This window comes from Vanessa atalanta, chromosome 4 (assembly GCF_905147765.1).
Source record: "Vanessa atalanta chromosome 4, ilVanAtal1.2, whole genome shotgun sequence".
NCBI lineage: Eukaryota > Metazoa > Arthropoda > Insecta > Lepidoptera > Nymphalidae > Vanessa > Vanessa atalanta.
In genome coordinates, this window is record NC_061874.1 from 10,108,948 (window position 1) to 10,130,621 (window position 21,674).

Sequence of the window (21,674 nt, forward strand, 5' to 3'; positions counted from 1 at the left end):
TAAAATACCTTACCTAGTAAAGGTTACTTGGATATGCTTGAAAAAGTACTAGAGTAAGTACTAATGTAATTTTTTTTAAATATTTTTTTAATTTACTACAAATTGTGATTTTATTAGGGATTCGCTGTCAATCTCTAAAGAACCTAAGAAGATTATTTCTATTAAATTTTACGTATAGAAAGCTTAAGCGACATATATTGGTTTTATTTCTAGATTGAAGGATTTACATCACGTAAAATGTACTCACAATATCAAATTATGTATCCAGTTTTTACTTATATGTATTTTAAAGGTTTTATATTTATTAAAAAGTTGTTTTCGGCTGCGGCTTCGGTTGCGTTTTAGGAGTTATTTGTCACAAATTCGGTTCAGACCGACAAACGGTCAAACCGACCGTGAAAGAGCAACAAACAGACAGATAGTTTCGCGTTTATAATATTAGTATAAATGCTATCAAAACTAACTGGAACTATTACGTAAAACCATATTACTGTTTGACATTGTAGTCTAGAATAAGAGATAATAGCAATTGGTAAACCTATTAAAGAAAATTAGTTTTACTCTTATGGAGTTCATGATGTTCATTACATATGGTTTATTCAGCATCGCTGGCTTATTATAAATTGAATTTATTTGTTGTATATTGAAGGTCTAGTTTTAACACAAAAGGTAAAATAGAATAACTACATTATTCTTAAACAATTTAGTATAACTTTAGTCTTAATAGTAAGTGCATGAATGTCTTAAGCTTGGTTTAAACATGATTGTTGCGATTGCACGGCCATGAAAATCAGCAAGACAGTATAACGAATTTAGTTATATAGACTTTCAAGTTTTCAGAGTGAAACGAAGTAAATTCTCTCTAAATCATAACTGAAATATAGAAATATAAATACATTACATACGTAAAAAGCTCAGTATTTTCTATTCCCGTGTTCGATTTGAATATTTACCTATTGAGAGAGGGTATATATTATATAACTGCAAACTCACGCAAAGCAGCTGGTAAATAAATAAATAAAAACATATTTATACGAGCTGTTAAAGCTTTTCGATAATTATATTTAGTTTTGGAAAATATAACATATTTTTTTGTTCTTTCATATTCGTATATTTAAAGTATTGTTATATATGTTTTAAATTTTGTAAGAATTAGGTCAATGTTAATCTATATGTTTATATTACGTAAAATTATCTACAAGACAGACCGCTCCAGGCTCGCAAGACTAACTGGTTTGGTTTGAACGTTAAATGTAATCATACTTTGGTCCACTGAAATACTTGGCAATTTCTGTGTTTTCAACGTTTGCAATTGCTGGGATTATACAAAATTGTCTTAATTCTCCTTGGCAATGTACTGTAATCTTCATTATCTTTTGGATGGGCGTGTACCACCTTCGTCTTCATCTACACTTTCCATCAGGTGAGATGGACGACAAACGCCTATTACATTACAACTATAAAAAAAAGTAAGTTATTACATAAACTTATGTCACTAGAGCTCGGTGATGAAGAAAATAGGAGGATACCGTCGGATGGAATCTGGCACTTGCAATCAGCAGCGTGGTGGAATATGAAACCTTCTCTTCAAAAAAGGGAGAGGAGGCCTTAGCCCAGCAGTGGGAAATTTACAGGCTGTTAATGCAAACAATGCAAATATGAAAAAATACTGAAGTCACGCTACAATGTCCAAATACTGACCCTGTCCGCGCGCAGCCCTCGCGCCCCCATCACGCCATCATCGGTTAAGATGCACGCGTTCTAACCACTGGGCCATCTCGGCTCATTATTTTATATATAATTCTAAAATAAAAGTAACCTAAGTTACTTCTTATACATCAGCTATATGTTAGTGAAAGTCCCGTCAAAATCGGTCCAGCCGTTCCAGAGATTAGCCCGAACAAACAGGTAAACAGACAAAAATTTAAAAAATGTTATTTTGGGTACCGTGAATACATACATATGCATTTAGTAAAAAGCCGTTATTTTAATATCACAAACAGACACTCCAATTTTATGATATGTATAGATTGTGAATAATGATTCTAGAGAGGGAATTTTAGCAAATTCAGAGAATTGGAATTGCCGTAGAATGTGTGAAAATACTGTAGAATCGATCACTATTCGTCGTTATGATTTAAATTATAAAGAATATACTTTATGTTTAATTTAAGGATGAAATCACATAGCGGTAGGGATGTATCCGATACCGATACCGATATATCGGCGATACAGCAGGTTTTATGATATATCGGTATCGGCGATATTTTTCTGGCCGATACAACGATACTGTTCAAATTACATGTTTTAAAAAAGTAATGTAAACGCGCCTCTTGTTTTGTCATTTTCCTTGCAAACGACATAATACTTTGTTTTTTAAACGAATACTTGATTAATGTTTTTTTAGTTACTAACTCTTATTAATGAAACTTTATTACTGAGCTTAATTAACAATATTCACATTCCAAGTCTGTAACGTTTTATTTTAATATTTTTTTTTAAATAAAAACAATCAATCAACATGTCTACTTACATTTATTTTACCTTTATTTAAATTCGATGAGTGTATCGGCATCGGTATCGGTATCGCTGACATTTCTCTAAGAGTGTCGGTATCGGTATCGTATCGGCAAAAAGGCGTATCGATGCATCCCTGCGGCTTATAAGAAAACATTTAAAATTGAAATGATTTGCCGTACAGTAAATTACCTGCTAGACGAATGGCCGGGGTCACGGCCGGGCGTGCGTGGGCGCCGCCTGTAGCGTACTACGAACTTTATGTGTAGGTGTTTGTTTACGTCGCGACTTCGGATTAACTACTATATTAGTAAATATCGTTTTTTCGTAGATAATTATGGATGAAGAAGTTTTAATTGCTTATCATACCCAAAATATGTTATTGAACGATAATCAATTTAAATTAAATTAAATTCATTTTGTTATGATGTAGATATCGTTCATTTAATTGCCAATGCGCCCTCAATCTCGAAACTTAAATGTTATATCCCTTGTTGTAGTTGCAATGGTTCACTCACTTCAAACCAGTACATAACAATATTAAGTTTCTCAGTAGAATATCTGACGAGTAAGTACTTACTCAGACGGCCTTGCACAAAGTTCTACCGCCAAGTAAGGTACTGTTTTTGCAAACAAAGCGAGAGCATAAAAACTCATAGCACCTCAATGCATTATTGATTTGGCATATGGTTTCTATTGTAAGTAATTAACCTCATTTATAAGCAAAAAATACAGTCAGATTCGATTTTCAAAAGTTGTTTTTTTTTTTTATTTAAAACTTATTTTTAGCGGTATATTAAGCGGGAATCAACATCAAATAATGCCAATAAAGTGATTGGGATGGGTGCAATTGCATAAAACATTTTATGTAGAACCCAATGCTTTAATACCAAATAAGATAGTATAAACTTTGCAAAATTTTACTGCTTTTCCATTCCATCGTCCATTTTCTATGCAAAGTAGGTTTAAGAAAACTGTGTCGCTCGATTCCATACCGTCGTTCCTTTGGGGATTTTTATAATCACTTGAAAATATCAAAACGTTGATATACAAATGTAGATTGACAAGGATTGAATAATTAATATTTGAATATTTAACGAATCGCTCAAGATCTGGGTCAAAAGGAGTCATTACTGAATATTCTACCGTTAAAATTCATTGCTACGTACAGTCAAGTCGACATTACTGAGATAACTACATAGATGCCATATTAGTTCTGCCTTTGTAACAAACGATATGACCAATGCATCTATTTGAATGAATAAAGAATGAGGAGGTAGAAGAAGAAATAAATAAATAAAGAAGGTGACCATAATATGGGTTATGTACTTTTGTACTAAGCTTATTTTTTAATATAATCTTCAATGGGTATAAAAGAGGATATAAGGTTTATTGAATAAATTTCTAAAAGAATGTCGATTTTTAAATCAAAATTAATAATTAATATATTTGCGACAAGGTATTCATTTCATTTAAATAAAAGTAAAATAAATTTAATACAAATAAAACGAAGGCTAAATACAGCTAAATGTTAATATTAAGAAAAACGATAAAGGACACAATAAGATCTTAATCAAAATCAAAGTATACTTTATTCAAGAGGAGTCTTACAAGCAGTACTGATTTTACAAGATTAGATTAATGTCAAACATCATTTAAAGTAAAGTAAAGTAAAGTAATGTCATGAAAAGATTTTAAATATTCCGTCGCCGAGTGTGAACGGATAATCTCAAAGCGAATCGTCTGTGAAAAATCATATAAAATGAGACCAGATAACGAGCTAACTGTTGCGCTTCGAGTTATCTCAGGAAAGATCATCTCGGTAGATTGCGAATTTATTTAAATTAGCAGTTTTCAACCAGAGCGAACCTCTAGAAAGATTAAATTATGTCTAACTACGAAGAGGATTCAATTTATGCGTAGCGCTGAGCTACTGTTGTTCAGCGGTCTTCGAGGTTTTACTCGTAAGTATAATCTTGAATTAAAATTGAATTTGCGTATTGAATTCTATGAGACCTACTTTTTTACATTTTTTATTGGCATGCCATTGAACAGATTTTTAATAAGATATATATTTTGTTTAAATAAATCAGCGTCGATAACATGAATGATATTTCCTGAAGCTATTTTAACTCAGATTTCGCTTGTTAAATACTAAATTTTACAAAATCATTATTCGCTTTGATGTCATATGGGAAAGTTCATTGTCAATTAAGTCAAGTGTGAACATCGACCTTAATACTTCAATGGCAGCTAAGCGTTCACATCACCATTAGAATATTATAATTCAAGATAAGTCCTAGGAAACATATCCAACTTTATAAAATTTTGTACATAAATAATACAACACCAAAATAAATGCATACAATATGAATAATAATTACTTATATGATAGATATCGAAAGATTTTTAACACGTTACTCTGAAATTTATTTAAATTAAATAAGATTTAATTACGATTAAATAAATGTTTGAAATCAAAATTTTAGTATACCGTATATGAATGAGTAGTTTTGTATTTAATTGGAAGAATAACAGTTGAAGCACTTGTTTTATACGCGGATCGGGTTAAGGGTTGAGCGGCGCGCGGCCAGCACCGCGTCTCGCGAAAACTGCCGCTCCCCGGGCCAGTGTTGCCCTCCTAGATGCGACCTTACCCCATATTTGCAGGTGCGATGCGAATGAATTCACCCGTATAATCGCTCACGCCTCGCTGCACGCACTCCGTATAATTGTACATTATATATTGCTTTTTGCTGCAATTTGAGATATATCTTACATCTGCAGCTAAGACGGATAATACTTGTTAGTAGTATTGATGTATGCAAATGTTGATTAAGCAAATTAATCACAATTTTTGTATATAATTGGATATTACTTGGCTCTACCACTATAAGGTTAGCTGTAATATAAATGAATTATTTATGCAAATCAGGATGGTAATACATTATTCAACATCAATGGTTCCAATTTCTTCTTTACTATATGATTGGTTGAATGATTTAAAAATATTATAAATTAAACTAAATTTTTAATTTTTTTTTATCGAATTTTTAATAATTTACCATTAAACGGAGGAGACATTATAAGTTGGTATCACCAAGGGCGGCGGCGCATTTTGGCCGCGTCACTTTCTCTGGGCGAGCAACAGGTACGGAAGGTCATGTAGGGCGTCTTGGGAGTACGGGCACAGCCTCGTGTTATACTCCATTCGATATATAATTAAGGAGCTTTCTAATAGTTACCTTAGGTATAATAGAGTGATGATTATAAGCTGTTGTCAATTAAAAGATTAGTTATATCTATAAATGGTATGCGGATTGTCAAATACATTGACGCTGTATTATTAATCATTCCTTACATCGCCAAAGCGCTATAAACCTTGGAAACTACAAAGTTATGTCCTTTGCGCTTGTAATTACACCAGCTCACTTCTCCTTCAAACCAGAACTTAGTAATGCTAAGTGGTGCTATTAGGTGTAAATAGCGGAAAAATAAGTGATGAGTGGTTACCCCGACGAGCTTACAAAAAGTCCTATCGCCAAGTAAAATATTCACGTTTAAATGTTAAACATATAAAATGTATGGAAGCATCCGAACCGTCTGTCTTTCAACTATTACTTTTAAATGATATCCTAGAAAATATGTAACAAATGAACATCTGTACTGCAATGCATGTTTCATGTAAGCAGAAATAGTCGTTTTTCTTAATAAAAATTTACAAATAAACATAGGGTTATTATTGTAAATACATAAAATGAATTTATGGCGAAAGTCGCTTTTCTGTAAGTAAATAATACAGTTTGCAAATTTAATATAATTGTAGAGATTAAGTTTGATATAGGTTTAGGACATAAATACTTCTTTTTTTTTGCTGAACACTCGGAGATCAACCTCTAAAATGGGACTAAAGCCACGGACGACAACTTGTATAATAAAAAAAAAAACAGAGATATGTACTAATTATGTAATAAGCTATATCTGGGTATATAATAAATGATATGTTCATAATTCTATTAAGGAAGCCTTTAATAAAATACTTTCTAGATTAAACACAATACAACCACACAAATTGACGGGAATTTAAAGATGTATGTACATAAGCGTACAAACTTGGAAAATAGTGTATTTGAAGCGTGCCTTTGTTTACAATTGTCATATGCTTGTGTTCCTCAACTGTGTATGCTACTCAAATATTGATGGCCGATCGCCCGCCGACGTGTCGCTTAATATGATTCCAATGTCGTCATTGCATCACCCAAACTAGGTCATTCTTCAAATTAGACGGACTATTTGTCATTTTATACCACTTGAAATGTCAACAAAATGTTTTTTTCTTTTTTACTAGCAATCCGTTCCGACTTTCTACAGCTAAAATTTATATTATTTGACCGAATCTAAACATAACTTTCTAGACTAGTCTAGACTACTTTGTGCTGTTCTTTGGTCGTTAGTCAGGACAAACCTTTTTATAATATTCCATTAAATTGATGTTATAAGGGTTGAATGATTAGTAAAGTAAGTGAAGGAATAGACTGAATTAGCATGCTTTCTTTGTTGAGAAGATGGTCTGAAGCTTATTTCTCCACTTTCGTGGGTTGGCGGAGATGATGGGTCATGTTTTAACGACTGGACCATCTCGGCTATTCAATGAATGTTTGATGATATATTATATAAGCATGATAATTGAAGAAGGCACAACGAAAAAGTACGTATGTAAGTAACATGTACATTTTTTTTTTATTTAGTTTATTTCGAACACACGAGCTTATTGTTAGAGATAAGACATCGCTGACTCAATCCCTCGATATACTAGCATACAGCCTAAAATGGATCACTCGAAATATCTATTGTAAAAATAAAAATAAAAAAAATATTTTAAAATACCGAGAGAAGGACAAGACAAGGCGAATTATACTTTTTAAAAATACTCGAAAGATTATTGAAACGGTCACGATGATAATGCTTGATTATTTTTATAGCAAAAAATATTACACTCGAAGTAAAAAAAACAAAGCTTTTGATCTGAAGAAAGGACCCTTTTGAAAGATGAGATTTTCGAGATTCGAGTAGCTACGCTGCTTCACCGCTGACTTCTAGATAAGTATTTCAGAATTTATATTGAACTATATTTCATAAAAAGTTGAGAGAAACAAAGTGACTAGTTACACTTGAAAGTTCAAAGCAAATAGAAATTTTTTTTGAAAGACAGAATATAGGGTTTGTCTTAAGAGTTTTTCTAGAAGAATATCACTATTATGACAGGATAGTATAATTATTACTACTGACTTACTTCTTAATCAAATTATAATATAGTATTTGATAAAAAAAAAAAAACATTTTAAGAAAAAAAAACTGTTATTTGGCAATTACAATTTTAATTAAAATTAAAAAAAAGAAGGAGATTATGAATGCGGCAAAACTCCGCCATTAATGAAACGATTTGTAAAATTCGTATCGTATAGATCCCTTAAAAAATAAGAATTTTTGTTTGGTTCTATTAAAAAAAAAACGGGATTAGAGTTCGAATTTTATTAATAATATATTTTCTATATTATAGATGTTGTTTTTGACAGCTCCGAAAATTGTGATGAAATTTCAGGATTAATATAACTGATTATAAATTCAGTTGCAAGATTTCACCTAAATAATAAATTGCTATATATTCACGAGCCGAGATGGCCCAGTGGATAGAACGCGTGCATCTTAACCGATGATTTCGAGTTCAAACCCAGGCAGGCACCACTGAATTTTCATGTGTTTAATTTGGGTTTATAATTCATCTCGTGCTCAGCAGTGGGAAATATACAGGCTGCTAATGTATGTATGTATATATTCATAATATCGGTGTTATTTTCAGCTCAATAAAATGATAATTTACAGAGTACCAACGTGTGGTCCTTTTTCAAATATTCTAGTACCTAATGCCACTGATATTTACGACAACGTATTTCTAGGTCAACGAGACGTAATTATTTTGGCGTTAAGAGCTGCCATGAGTGCTCTCCGAATGAAAATTCGTATTCATTGTACCTTAAAAAAATGAATATTTTCAAGATGAATATTGATGTTTAACAAAGTTCTAATTTTCTATAAGATACGTATGATCTATTGTTATAGGTTAAGGTGAGGAAAAATAACATGGAAAACGATTTTTATATACATTGAAATATATACATAACCGTTCATTTACTGTCGAGCTTGAATATCGTAATCAATATTACTATATTTATAATAGACTTCTACTAGTAGTAAAATTTATATTTACTAAGTATATACCTCTGCTAAACATTATCAGCTCCGAGCAGGTTATACGCGGTTAATGTACTGTCCGCCCTCGCCGGTCATAGTATTATATTAAATAGTCAATAACCCTTTTCTATATAAGAATTATTTAACATATTCTAAAAGGACTAACTGGTTTATCTAAAATAAGTGTGTTTAAACAAACAGATACACTGATAGATCTCACGACGGATAAACTCAATATTTTTTTCGTGACCGACTTGGATTTGAACTCAGGAAATATTCAGTCTTCGTCCAGCAGTCTTATAACCAAGCCACTGGGTCTGTAGTCATGTGGTTATCGAAGACTTTTAAGAGGTCCACGAAAAAACTACACAAAATAACAAGAAACTTTATAGTATAGATAATAATATTATAGTTTAGTATAAAGTAGTGAAGAAAGCCGTTTATGTTCAGAATCTTATCTTAAGATCCATAATAAATCCATCAAAATAGAAAGCGCTTTAAGTGTACGTAAAGCTATTTACGACTCAACCATCCAACGACAACGAAGGACGAAATAAAATGTAAGCCAAGCCACATTCTCTAATCTTATTTTAACGATATGCGAGAAATATGAACGAAAGAGACAGTGCACGCGTCTTTGTATGCGTGACCTAGTTACATTCAATAAATCTTTGAAATACTTATGAATTACATTTATTAGGTACATTTAACATAGTAGAGAATAAAGTTATAACCTAATAATTGTTGATTTTTTTTTAAATCTTAATTTCGATGATAACGTTCTTGGCATTAAAACATATTATTCTGTAAACGTTGGAATATAAATAATAATTAATTGTTAAATTTTGTATTTTGTTGTTGAATTGTAATTCCTAGAAATTGCCGTTCACTCTGCTTAAATTATATCAACCAATAATATCACTTATGATAGAAAGTGCACTGTTGCCAAAAGATCATTTCGATATATCTTCACTAGTTATTCAATGTTTCATTTAGACTAGAATAAAATTTAATTGTAAATTAAATGCTCATCAAATTGGATCGAAAACGTAACATAATACTGTAGTAGTTTTACTGATTGTAAATCTGTTAATATTAACTTGTATAAATCTGTAGGTACGTTTACAATAGTTTGTCCTGACTTACTATCTACTACTACTATCAACGGACAGACATAACTACTGAGCTGAACATTGTAACATACAGGGCCGGACCGTAATTTTAGAGGGCCCTGGTCTAACACTACTTAGGGGCCTACCTAAGACATATCTGAACGTAGACTTGAAACCATACGACCTGCTTAATTTAATAGTTATGAATTCTTTCGCATTATCGTCTATTTTTGACTTTGCCTTGACTTAGCTGGGGCCCCCTTGGATCCACGGGGCCCGGGCAGAAGCCCAAAAAGCCATATAGTAGATCCAGCCCTGGTAGCATAGGTTTAGTTACGAGTTTAGTGACTAGGAAATTTCAACTTAAAGGGGAAAATTTGGGCTCGTATCTTTGTATGAATTTTATCCACCCGAAGTCGGTACGGGTAGCTAGTTAATTATAAATATAGATGAGGGACAAAAGAACTCATATAACTTATATAATTAAATGCCAGACGTCGAACTTCCATTAGCGAAAAGTGTACTTAAACTGGCCCCATGCCGCTTGCGTTGACCAATCAATTTATTACGACTTAATAAATGATTTCCTGACTTAGATTACTACAAGGTTCTATATTAAACTAATTCACTTAAGAATACATAGACACTTGTAATTGTGTCATCTTAATTTGAAAATCTAATAACAATAATATAGGTAAGTATTGTATTAAGATTTTATTGTTGTATGTATTTTGTTTTGTGTGCATGAAATATACTTAAAATTGAGAATACTAGAACTACGAATAAAAATATGTTATTATTTATACCTTATGAGTAAAGAAAGCTACTGCCGTTGAAATAAGCAACCAGAAATTACATTAAAATGAGTATAAATAAATATAATAGTTTAAAAAACTAAAAAACACGCTTCTACACGCACTAAAAATTACAAATGGAGCGTTTTGTCCAAAAATAATAGTTTAAAAAAACTAAAAAACTCGGTTTTAGCACGCACTAAAAATTACAAAAGCAAACCCAGTCATTTAATACCTATATCATGAGGTGCATTTCAAATATCAATCCGCTATCTTGGATGTCCGCCATGTTGGATTTAAGTCACGTGATAATTTTTTTCGTATTCCTGACAGCAAACCCTTTCATTTGATACCCATATCATGGGAGTGCATTTCAAATAGCCTGTTCGCCATCTTGGACGTCCGCCATATTGGATTTAAGTCACGTGACTATTCTTTTCCTATCCTTAACAGCAAACCCTTTCATTTGATATTCATATCATAGGAATGGATTTCAAACAGTCTGTCCGCCATCTCGGGTAGGCCGCCATATTGGATTTGTAATGACGTTTCTTAGCTAGTCATGTTTTGTCATGAGAACTCAGAGCGTGTGCAAAATTTCATCCTAATCGAAGATTGTCGTACATATATAGTTAGTTACAAGTGAAGCTAATATAAGCGTGTTAAAAAGAGATCGTTTATATTATATATGAAAAAGACACAAATAACGTGGTCGTGGGAATGTATATATGTAGTGTAGTAAATGTCAATGTTGTGGTATACAAATATTTTGCAAATTATTGTGGTAAAGTGTAATCTATTTAGTGTAATGCAATCAATCCTTTCAATGGAACATTATTTTTCCGATAACAAGGTATAGGTAGGCAGAGAGGCAAATAGGCCATCTGATGGTAAGTGGTCACCACCTAATAATAATAATAATAAACTCGCTGTAAGAAATATTAACCATTCCTTACATCGCCAATGCGTCTCGTCATGGGAGCAAAGAGTTTATGTCCCTTGTGTAGTTACACTGGCTCACTCACCCTTCAAACCGGAATACAACAATACAAAGCATTGCTGCATTACAATCATCAATCAGTCATTGGCATTACATTATATGATGAATGGATAGTACCTACCCAGTTGGGCTTTCATAAAACCAGTAGGGTTTTATAATATCCCAAAAAAGGAAGTTTTTGTTTTATTTTTGTGTTTTTTTTTTATTGTTATATTATTATGTAGTGGAATAGGCGTTTGTCTTCCATCTCACCTGATGGAAAGTGTAGATGAAGACGAAGGAGGTACACGCCCATCCAAAAGAAACCTGTTCACTCTACTCTTAAAGGTTCCAGAGTTCAACTCATCTGAAGGTTTGTAATAAGACTCATTGAATTCATTTTATTTTCTGCGAACGAAGCCAATGGATCGTGCGACTAATATAATATTATACAACGTGAAATAGTGTAACTAATAAAATTGTACATCACCACCGATGGTATTCTCTGGACAATCTCAACACGTCAACCCGAGTAATTTACTTTTTTACCGACACAAATGGGGTTCCTAAACACATTTCCTCAGAGAAATCTGATAAAAGTTACGTGTGGCATTATAATATGGGTCCGTAACAAAAGCTATCCGACATCTCTCCCTTAGAATATACTTTTAAATTTGTAACAAATTTTGTATAGTTTCGTAAGATAAAACAGTTATTCATAAATATTCTTTTATTACAACAAGCATTACACCTATTCGTTGATAGAGAAGCACTTCCACTGGTAGAAGAGAAGCGGTTTTTGGTTAAAATGGATCGATTCCACAACAGCCCAGGTCTCTTCTCCTCATAAGAAGAAGAATAAGTCCATAGATTGTTCCACCAAGCGTTCCAAGGTGGATTGTTTGATAAATATGTGGCTGAATTTAATTTGAATGTATAAATGTGTATACAGATGCAGTTTTCCTTCTAAGATAAATTATAATGTATAAATTATTTTCTTTTCGTCTAGTTTGAGATGACAGAAAGATAAATTAGCACGTGAACGCTCAGGGGTACCGTCGTTCGAACCCCTTGGTTAATCAAAAGTAATGAATACTTGAATTTAGTTCAACTTCAACTCTTATAACTTTTTGTTTAGCTATAATCTTTTATTATTAAAATATTATTTTCAAATTGAGTTTGTTTTTCAAATTAAGTTTGTTCCAATTAAGATGTACTAAATATATTTACGTAGAAACGTGCTCATTAACTTTAATTACAATTCTGTGTCTAACATTTCTAAAAATTTGCTAAACAGAAGTCACAGCCTTGGAACGTTTAAAATAAAGTATTTTAGCTTATGATAATCATAATGGTGGACTAATGTGTGTATTTTTATGTCATATACGTAGGCGGACTGGCCTCCCGATGGTAAGTGGTCACCACTGCCCATAGACATAGGTACTGTAAGAAATAGTAATCATCTCTTATTACCAACGCTCCAATCGACATTTGGAACTAAGATGAAGATATCTCTTGTGCCTGTCTCATCTTTGTGTCTTTAAAAAGAATATTTATAGTTTTATTATAAACGTAAATATTCAGTTTTCCAGTTCTGATGATCTTTGATTATCACTGAACTATGTCGCATCTGTGAAGAGCAAAGATATGACGAAATTTGTATTTTTTTTTATATTTATAACTTTTTTGATAATAACCACCAGCGATATTAAAAAAAAATTAAAACTCGGATTGATTTAATGATTCATTTGTGCGTTCATTTTCCATTTTGTTGTAGTATAGTTAGAAAGTAACGGTTCAAAAATTTCAAGTAAGATGTACTAAGAAAAGTTATTGATTTTTCATTTGTAACGTTCGGAGGTGGTCAATTAAGCTCTTTTAAAAATCGATAAATACAAAGATATTAATTAGAATTCAGCGATCTCACTATCCGTGTTATTCTCTGGCCAACGAGTTTCGTTATACTGTGTTCTTGGATAAATTCATAACTCTTAAAGACTTCGTAGCTCTACTCCGTCTTCGTCATCTTGCTGCGCATGTTTAAGCTGGAAGGATTCGGTGCCCGAGTTATACGCGAGAGTTTAACACAACTTTTAAAATTTAGTACCATTTCATAAAATTGCTTTACTTTTATGACTACAGTTTTTATGATATTGTGGTAAAACAGAAAGTGAGATGGGTTTTATTACATGGAATGTTCAGTATCTTATTTCGAATGGGAATTATAATTAATTCGTTTTATTTTCTACTTGAAACAGCCATTTATTTTATTTTCAAATTACTTCTTTAATATAATGCACAGTAAGGATTTATGTATATAGGTATATTGCATTTAATTAATTATATTATTATTAATAATTATATCAATTAATTTATTTTGTTTATTTATTGGAAAGTCACCAGGAGGGTATAAATAGTTAGAGAAACCAAATTATAGCAAAACATTTAAACAAACTTCTTGTTTTAAATATAAACATATATAGTCGTGTTAAGAACACGAAAACGTACTTCAGTTTTTATGTACAAATATAAATTATATAATATACCCAATCAATTTTTCAAATCGGTGCATAAAAGACGAAGTTCTGAGAAATTAAAAAAAAAAGTACTAACGAATTGATAAATAATAACTAGAAGTACTTACGACCTTATACATCTGTTGACTCGCGAATGTAGAATACGTTAAATTATCGATAATATAAACAAATCTAATCTAATTTGTATTTTGTTTTGCTGTCTTTATTGTATCATCGCACCCACATTAAGTATTTTTGTAGACACGAGCATCACTCATGCGTGCCAATAATTTAGCGCGCGGAGGGGCGCGTCTTCGTGATTTTATACGTATCTATACTTATAAACGTTGTATAGCCGGGTTTAGTTAATCACTGTATCCCTCTTTCTGTCAAAATTGAGTTGGCATGCGAAAAAAGATCAAACAATATAGTTTAACCAATCATTACCAAAACATGGACGTCGGACAAAAATAAACTACAGGAAGTACTGGACGAAAGTCCTCAAATCAAATATTTTTGTAGTATTCAATTAAATCATAAAAATATTGTTTCAATAACATTGACATTGCGAAATACAGACAGCGCTGTGTCTAGTTTTTTAAATCTAAAACAAAAGCGACAACGGTACGTATATATTTACGTGTATCTTTTTTATAGTTTTAATTAAACTACAAACGTTATGTTTCAATGACGAGGAAATTGTTAAATAAATCACAGAAAGCGCTGTACCATAATCGGCAATCAATAACAACTTTTTCATAAAAGCAGTTTTAGGTACGCGCGGGGTGTGGATGCGAATTACTGATCGATGCAGCACTTGTTGCGGCGTTCAACAGGCTCGGGGCATTTCGCTCGAGCCCCGGCGGATTTTGGTGACCTCGTTTGATAATATTAAGATAGTGGCGACATTGAAATGAAAAGAGAAACTTTTTTGACGATGATATATATTTTTATGATATTCATACTAACAATATTACCTTATATAAGTAATTAAATGTTTACAATGGAGATCATCTTTATGACGTATTTTATATATGAAATAAAATTATTGGCTACGTATTATTAAGATGATAAAACAATTGTTGATCTATTTTACGATTATGCGATCTAACTCGTATCATTCATGAAGTGATTTTTATATTCAAACTTAACTTAAATATCCGCGTACGGTAGCTAAATAATACCACAAATAATTCGTTTAAATATTCATCATTATCTATAAACAAACTTTATAATACAATTCGTATTTAGCCCAGAGGATCTGTAAAGTTACCCTTTGGTGCGCTTGTGTAAGTAAGTTAAATCCTCACCACCATGTTGGTAATTCGAGCTCTTGAATTAACCAAATTATTTTAGTCGGTTCTTAAGTTACCCACGGTCTGAGATGGGATGTCGATATCCGTACCGGAACTACTCACCTTTAAGATGATTTACTATTTAATGATGATACTTTGATAATATTCTAAAATTTTAAACCGTATAGAATTACAAATTTTATAACATAATGGTTTTCAAAACTGAAACATAACAATGAGCGTAAAAAAGTGTCAAAAATTAAACAACATTCAAAACTTAACTTGTACTTAAATGTTTGTTAATTAAAACGCAAAAACGTGAGTCACAAATTGAATACAAACAGCATCTGAATAAATCCTGAAACAATGGGACTGTAACAATATAATGGAGTACGTTGGGGCCGTAATCAAAGACTAGAGTAAACAACAGCTTCAGAGGAAAGTGAGATACAAAAGGGGTTTATGTATTTTTATATTTTAACTTGAATTTACTTTAAACATTTCCTCAGTATAGAATGTATGTCAACATTAGCGGTGTAACATTAAGTCGAATTGTTTCATGAGTTTTTTTTTTTTAATTTAAATCGTATCTTAAATTTATTACATTTAAAGTTTGTATTTATTTTGTTTCAATAAATTAGTTATGAGAAATATTATTAACTTTTTAAGAGCACAATTCAAAATTTATAATCTAATATTATCTTTGTTTTGCGATTTCTCCTGCGTATTCATTTGTTTTAAGCCCGTTACATACAAATGATAATTACATGTTCAAGTGATTGTGAAATAATTAAATACTCGAGTACCGTTCGTTGTTACCGCTTCGTTATCGGTTTCTAGCTTGAACTTATATAAGTAGCATTAGAATTAAAATAAATGTTATTCAAAGCGGACTAGTATTTTCTGGGTTATATAAAAACTTTTGCGTTTTTATATGATAATACAAATTAAATTCTATGATTATATTAAATGTATAATCAGTTGATTTGTTTTTGTCGATGTTTGGAAATATAATTCGTAAATTATTATTTTAATTATAGATTAGATTATAGTAATATTAATTACAATCCTGTAAAAATAACTATTCAAAGCTGCTTTTGAAGAACATCATTTTGTTTAAAACAATGGTATTCAATGAATTATCAATTATTTAATTTACAGTGACGCAGTTTTTCATGGTAAATGTAGAACAAGGATTACAAATAAAGTTTGTTACATAACAAATGATTAATAATTTAATATATGTAGGATATGTTAACCTGAAATATAATCTGCTATGTAACAAAAAATTAATACGTAAACACTTCCCTGTGAATCCAAGCTGAAACGGAGTGTCATTTTTTAGGTCAAGGAGAACTCCAAACTCACACCTAAACATGTATATGTTTCTACATTAGGCACTCTGGCTGTCCAAAGAATAATTACTACTACATAAATACATCTATACTATTAAATGAGGAAATGTTGAAGTTGATGCCTAATTGATAAAAATGCTGAACATACCTGAGGATGGAACGTTTTTATAGTTTTATAGTTATTAGTATCTGAGCTTCGCAGCTTTATCTGCTTTAAATTTAAAATATTGACGTGACCAGCGTGAATTTTAAGTTTTTATTTGATATTTTATGGTGTGGTGGTAGTACACTAAACACTATATGTTTAGTGTACTACCTGAATGGTGCTGGGGCAAGTTTACAAGGCTGCATGAAGCGTTATTGGATTTTTATTTTAAAGAATTCTGAGTAGCTGGGGCAAGGTATCCGTTTCTATAACAAAATTCCGCAGATATTTTTAACTTTGCCGATTCATAAATTCAAATCATTTGTAAAAAACACATAGCCTAGGAAGGCATATTATTCGATACATGATTATATAGATGATAAAAAGCGTAGAGCTAATACTTGTTGACTTCCAGGCAGGATGTATTACATACACATAAGTATAATTGTATTTAACTAACATGACTTTGTATTTTTAAATAATAAAAAAAGTAACTAGTGAATTTCTTGCCGGTTCTTCTCGGTAAAATTTGCATTCAGAACCGGTGATAGCTTCACTTGTATAAGTGAAGCGTCATTTAACAAACTATATGAGTATTCTTATAGTTTGTTAAATGCCGATTCAAAAGTGCTTATAAAAGCTTACTTGAATAAAGTTTATTTCGACTTTGTTTTGCATATATGCACGTAAATTCGTTGGTTCCGAATCTGGTCTCTTTTAGATCCCATATCGCATTGCACTGTGAAAGTAAAGAAACAGAGAGTGCACTATTGTTGCGCCACATAAACAAAAATGCCTGCTATAGCTGAAATCGGTCACTAGGCTATCAATAGGAACATTACCAAGTAGGTACTACCTGTGGTATACTTGATTATATTTATAACATGATTCGATTTGATTTCTATTTAATAATATGAATACCAAAAGCGGTTGCATTTTAATATTGAAATACGAAAATGGGGTTTTTGTAAATGTTGTCAACATAATTAAATATGGTCACTAAATTTACAAGTGAAGGTCAAAAGTTTGTTAGTTATTAAATCAAGAGAATCTTAGCAAGTAGCGATAAAAGCAATTGCATCTTTGTATTCTGTGGATTTAATATTAACGTTTTTTTATGATATAGGTAGGCGGACAAGCAAATGGGCCACCTGGTGGTAAGTGATTACCACCGCCCATAGACCTTAGCGCTGTAAGGAATATTACCCATTATTAATATCGCCAACGAGCCATCGATCCTGGAAGCTAAGATAAAACGTCTCTTGTTCCTACAGTTATACTGGCTCACTCACCCTTGAAACCGGATTACAAGAATATCCAAATGAATATCCACATCATATGATCAAGATTTTAAATTAAAACTAAAATTGCAATAAAACTTCCATCTCATATATCCACATATATGATTACATTATCTTTACTAGATGCTAAAAACAATTAAATAAATATATATGTGTCATATATATAAAATATACCGTTAATTGGCCATCAGTTATACTGCCATATCGTATTGACTTTATATAAATAATCATTAAGTTTTCAATCAAATTCGGTGTGTTTTTTTAAGCGTGTGAATTGTTTTTGTTAATAATGTTTATGATAGCAAAAATTGTCCATGTAATGTTAATTAATTGTCACCGATTTGTATAAACATTACATAATTAATTACAAATATACGGATTATTTTGTTTGCAACTTTATTTAAATAAGAAATTAGATTATAATAAAATATATATAAAAATAAAAAACGAATAAATATTATCTGAGGGCGTCAAAGTAAAAGTCTTATAAGAAAAGGTATTTTTAACAAATAACAATATTTAGTATAAGAGTTGCATTAATATCAGAATCAATCTGTGCTAAGCGTTTTCCAAATTGGTTTGGTGTTAAATAAACAAATATTTAAAAACTTCATATGATATTTTGAAGCAATAGCTACGTATTGCTACGAATCCGCTACGACAAGAAAAAGCTTCGTAATCGTAGTGTGCATATGTATTACCGCGCCATCTATTGACCCGTATGGGACTTTTTTGAATTTAACCGACATGGTACTTACGAGCTTTGATGTATTTAGTTGACAACATGAAACATAGATGGCGTTTCAAATGTGTTATTCTATGAGAGGAGAAAACATAGACAAGTTTTATATTTTCAACATATATGTAATAATAATTTACTGTTTACAAAACAACAATTTTAAAAACCATAATATTTAGAATAGCTATTACAACAAAATTATGTAGGTATTACATGAACGTATAGTATTAGTAATATCCTTTTCACTGAATTTTAACCACGGCTATCAATCTAAAAGACATCAGTCAATTCCACGCTGCAGCACTACCTTCGTCTCAACATGAAAAATTCCATGTCACTGGCTCTATTTGGGATTCATACCCAGGTCCCGGGAGCTGTAGTTTTATAAGCTACTAGACCACCAAGGCAATAAACAAATCTGTATATATATAATTAAGGAACCTACGTATCTGTTAGATTTAAATAATATTTTTTTGTATTTAGCACTATTGAAGAAGGTATATTATTTGAAGCTACGATACTAGAGCCGCAAATGTCCCATAGATAGGCACGTGAAACTTAACTAAGGGTGTGGGTTTAGACCCATGCTTGATTATAGCTCATCTCATGCCATCGTGTTAACCATATCATCAAAAAAGGTGACCTTAGCCTAGCAGTGAGTCATCTGAATCATACTATTACTTATGATAACGCGAAATAGAAAAGGATGCGTAGTTGTCCACCAATATAGTAAAATATGTATATGAAACAGTTATGTTTAATTTTTTAACCTGGATAAAATAGGCGAGACTCGGATAGTCATAATTTAATACAATGATAATAAAAAGACCGATATCACATGGGGCAAACAGGCAGTGCCAACCTTTAATTAAAATAATCGCTTAGAATCTAAATGTTATTACAACACATTTAAAACAAAGAAAACATTCAATGCAATTTAATACCAGAATATTATCATAATCTTTAAAGTCAAGGATATAGATCTACGGACCAGCTACCACCCTGGGGTGTTGAATTTATATCATATATAATAAGAGTACAATAGTGTTTATTTTTATGCGCATTCAGAAATTGCGAAGGCAAACTTAATACGCTTGAGAATACTTTCCCAGCTTTTCGTTATTCAGACAGTTTGTACGGGTTAAGTGAAGAATAAATCTATATATCCGAGGATTATATTGATATTCAATATATAATATCTGAAATTCTAATAAAAATAAAATTAATTTAATACACCACGAACTTTTACCTATTCATAACACCCATATCCTGAACGATTTTTGTTTGGGTAGCCTATATCAAGGGAGTCCAGCCAAATACTAATCATTTTAGTCCCTCACTCTTATTATTCTATGGAACGGCAGAATTCGATACGACCGGAAAGTAATGAGAATTTTTTTTTTTTTTTGATACAAAAACTCAATAACATTTAGCGGCCCTACCTGGGGCTTAAATCCAGGACCTCGGGATATCCGGCTTTTGATTTTACTTAAATCCATAGCTAAGTCTGAGTCGTGATGAATAATTTAATAGATTGAAAGTTAACTGATGACTTGTTCAAATCTGGGCAAGAGTTTTTTGATTTTTGTTATAATTGATCTTCATATATACTCCTCATATTGGGGGTGTAAAGGAAAACATTGTTAGAAAATTTGAAAGAAAGTTAAAATAAGGTCAAACTATAAATATCAAAGACCTAAGTCAAGTCAAGCTTCTTCTCCATTTAATAAGATTTGGAGATTATTTTACCCCGATTATCCAGGTTTATCCAAACTCGCCGCGGAGCGGGAGCGGAAAGAGGATGCCGCTGCAGACCCGCTCCGCCGAAGACGACCGGGGAGGAGGAAGAAGCGCTACGCGCACCTTCTCCCCCCGCCTCAATAGGCGTCGCGGGGACTAGGGGGGGTCTCAGTACCCCGAGAACCCCCCCTAGGTGTAGGAGGCCCGCATAGGCGGGCCGACCGTCAGGGCGTCACGGTAGCATGCGCAAGCGATCCCGTGGCGCCCGCCGAAAGACGGAGAGGGTACCGCTGGTTTTTTAGTGGGTAAACCCGGCGTACCTGGGCGCACTCGGCGTCCAGGGCTCCGGGGAGTCCCACACACCCCCCCACCTTCCATCACGTGGGGGAAGCGCGTAACGCGTTTTTCCAGCGAGAAAAAAAAAAAAAAAAAAAGGTTTATCCAAACTCGTTGCTGAATTTCATGCAACATGTACCGAAGTAGCCACGTTGCTATCTTCTACCACGAACAAAAAAGTTATTATATTTTATTACAAACATGTAAATTATATCTTTATACGAATATACAGTAAGGAAATTATAGAACACATGAAACGAATTGTCCATAAAACGTTCCATATATTTTATATACGGTTAGTCACGTTCACAATCTTCGCATGCATCCAATACGTGTTACGAAGAGACTTACAAGTGCGTAATGAAATTGATTCCCGCCCTGTTTATTTTAAACGAGTGCAAAGACACTAGTGGACTCAATCGTGAATATATTGACTTTAGTACACTAGCTTCAGGAACAAATAAGCTTGTTAGCTCTGTATAGCTATAGTTTTGTATTGAGAAGTTGCAATACAGTAGGGAATTGTTGTGTGCCCCGGTTTATAAGTAGTTACTATAAATGTTTTTTTTTATACGCATATTTTTTTTGTACGA

At 32.2% G+C, this 21,674-nt stretch overlaps 1 protein-coding gene across 1 annotated transcript in view; it reads right to left on the reverse strand.

Annotated features, from left to right (window-relative positions):
- Positions 1-21,674, reverse strand: part of LOC125077671 (synaptotagmin-5-like) — a 56,951-nt gene that overhangs the window by 27,423 nt on the left and 7,854 nt on the right. The window lies entirely within an intron of this gene.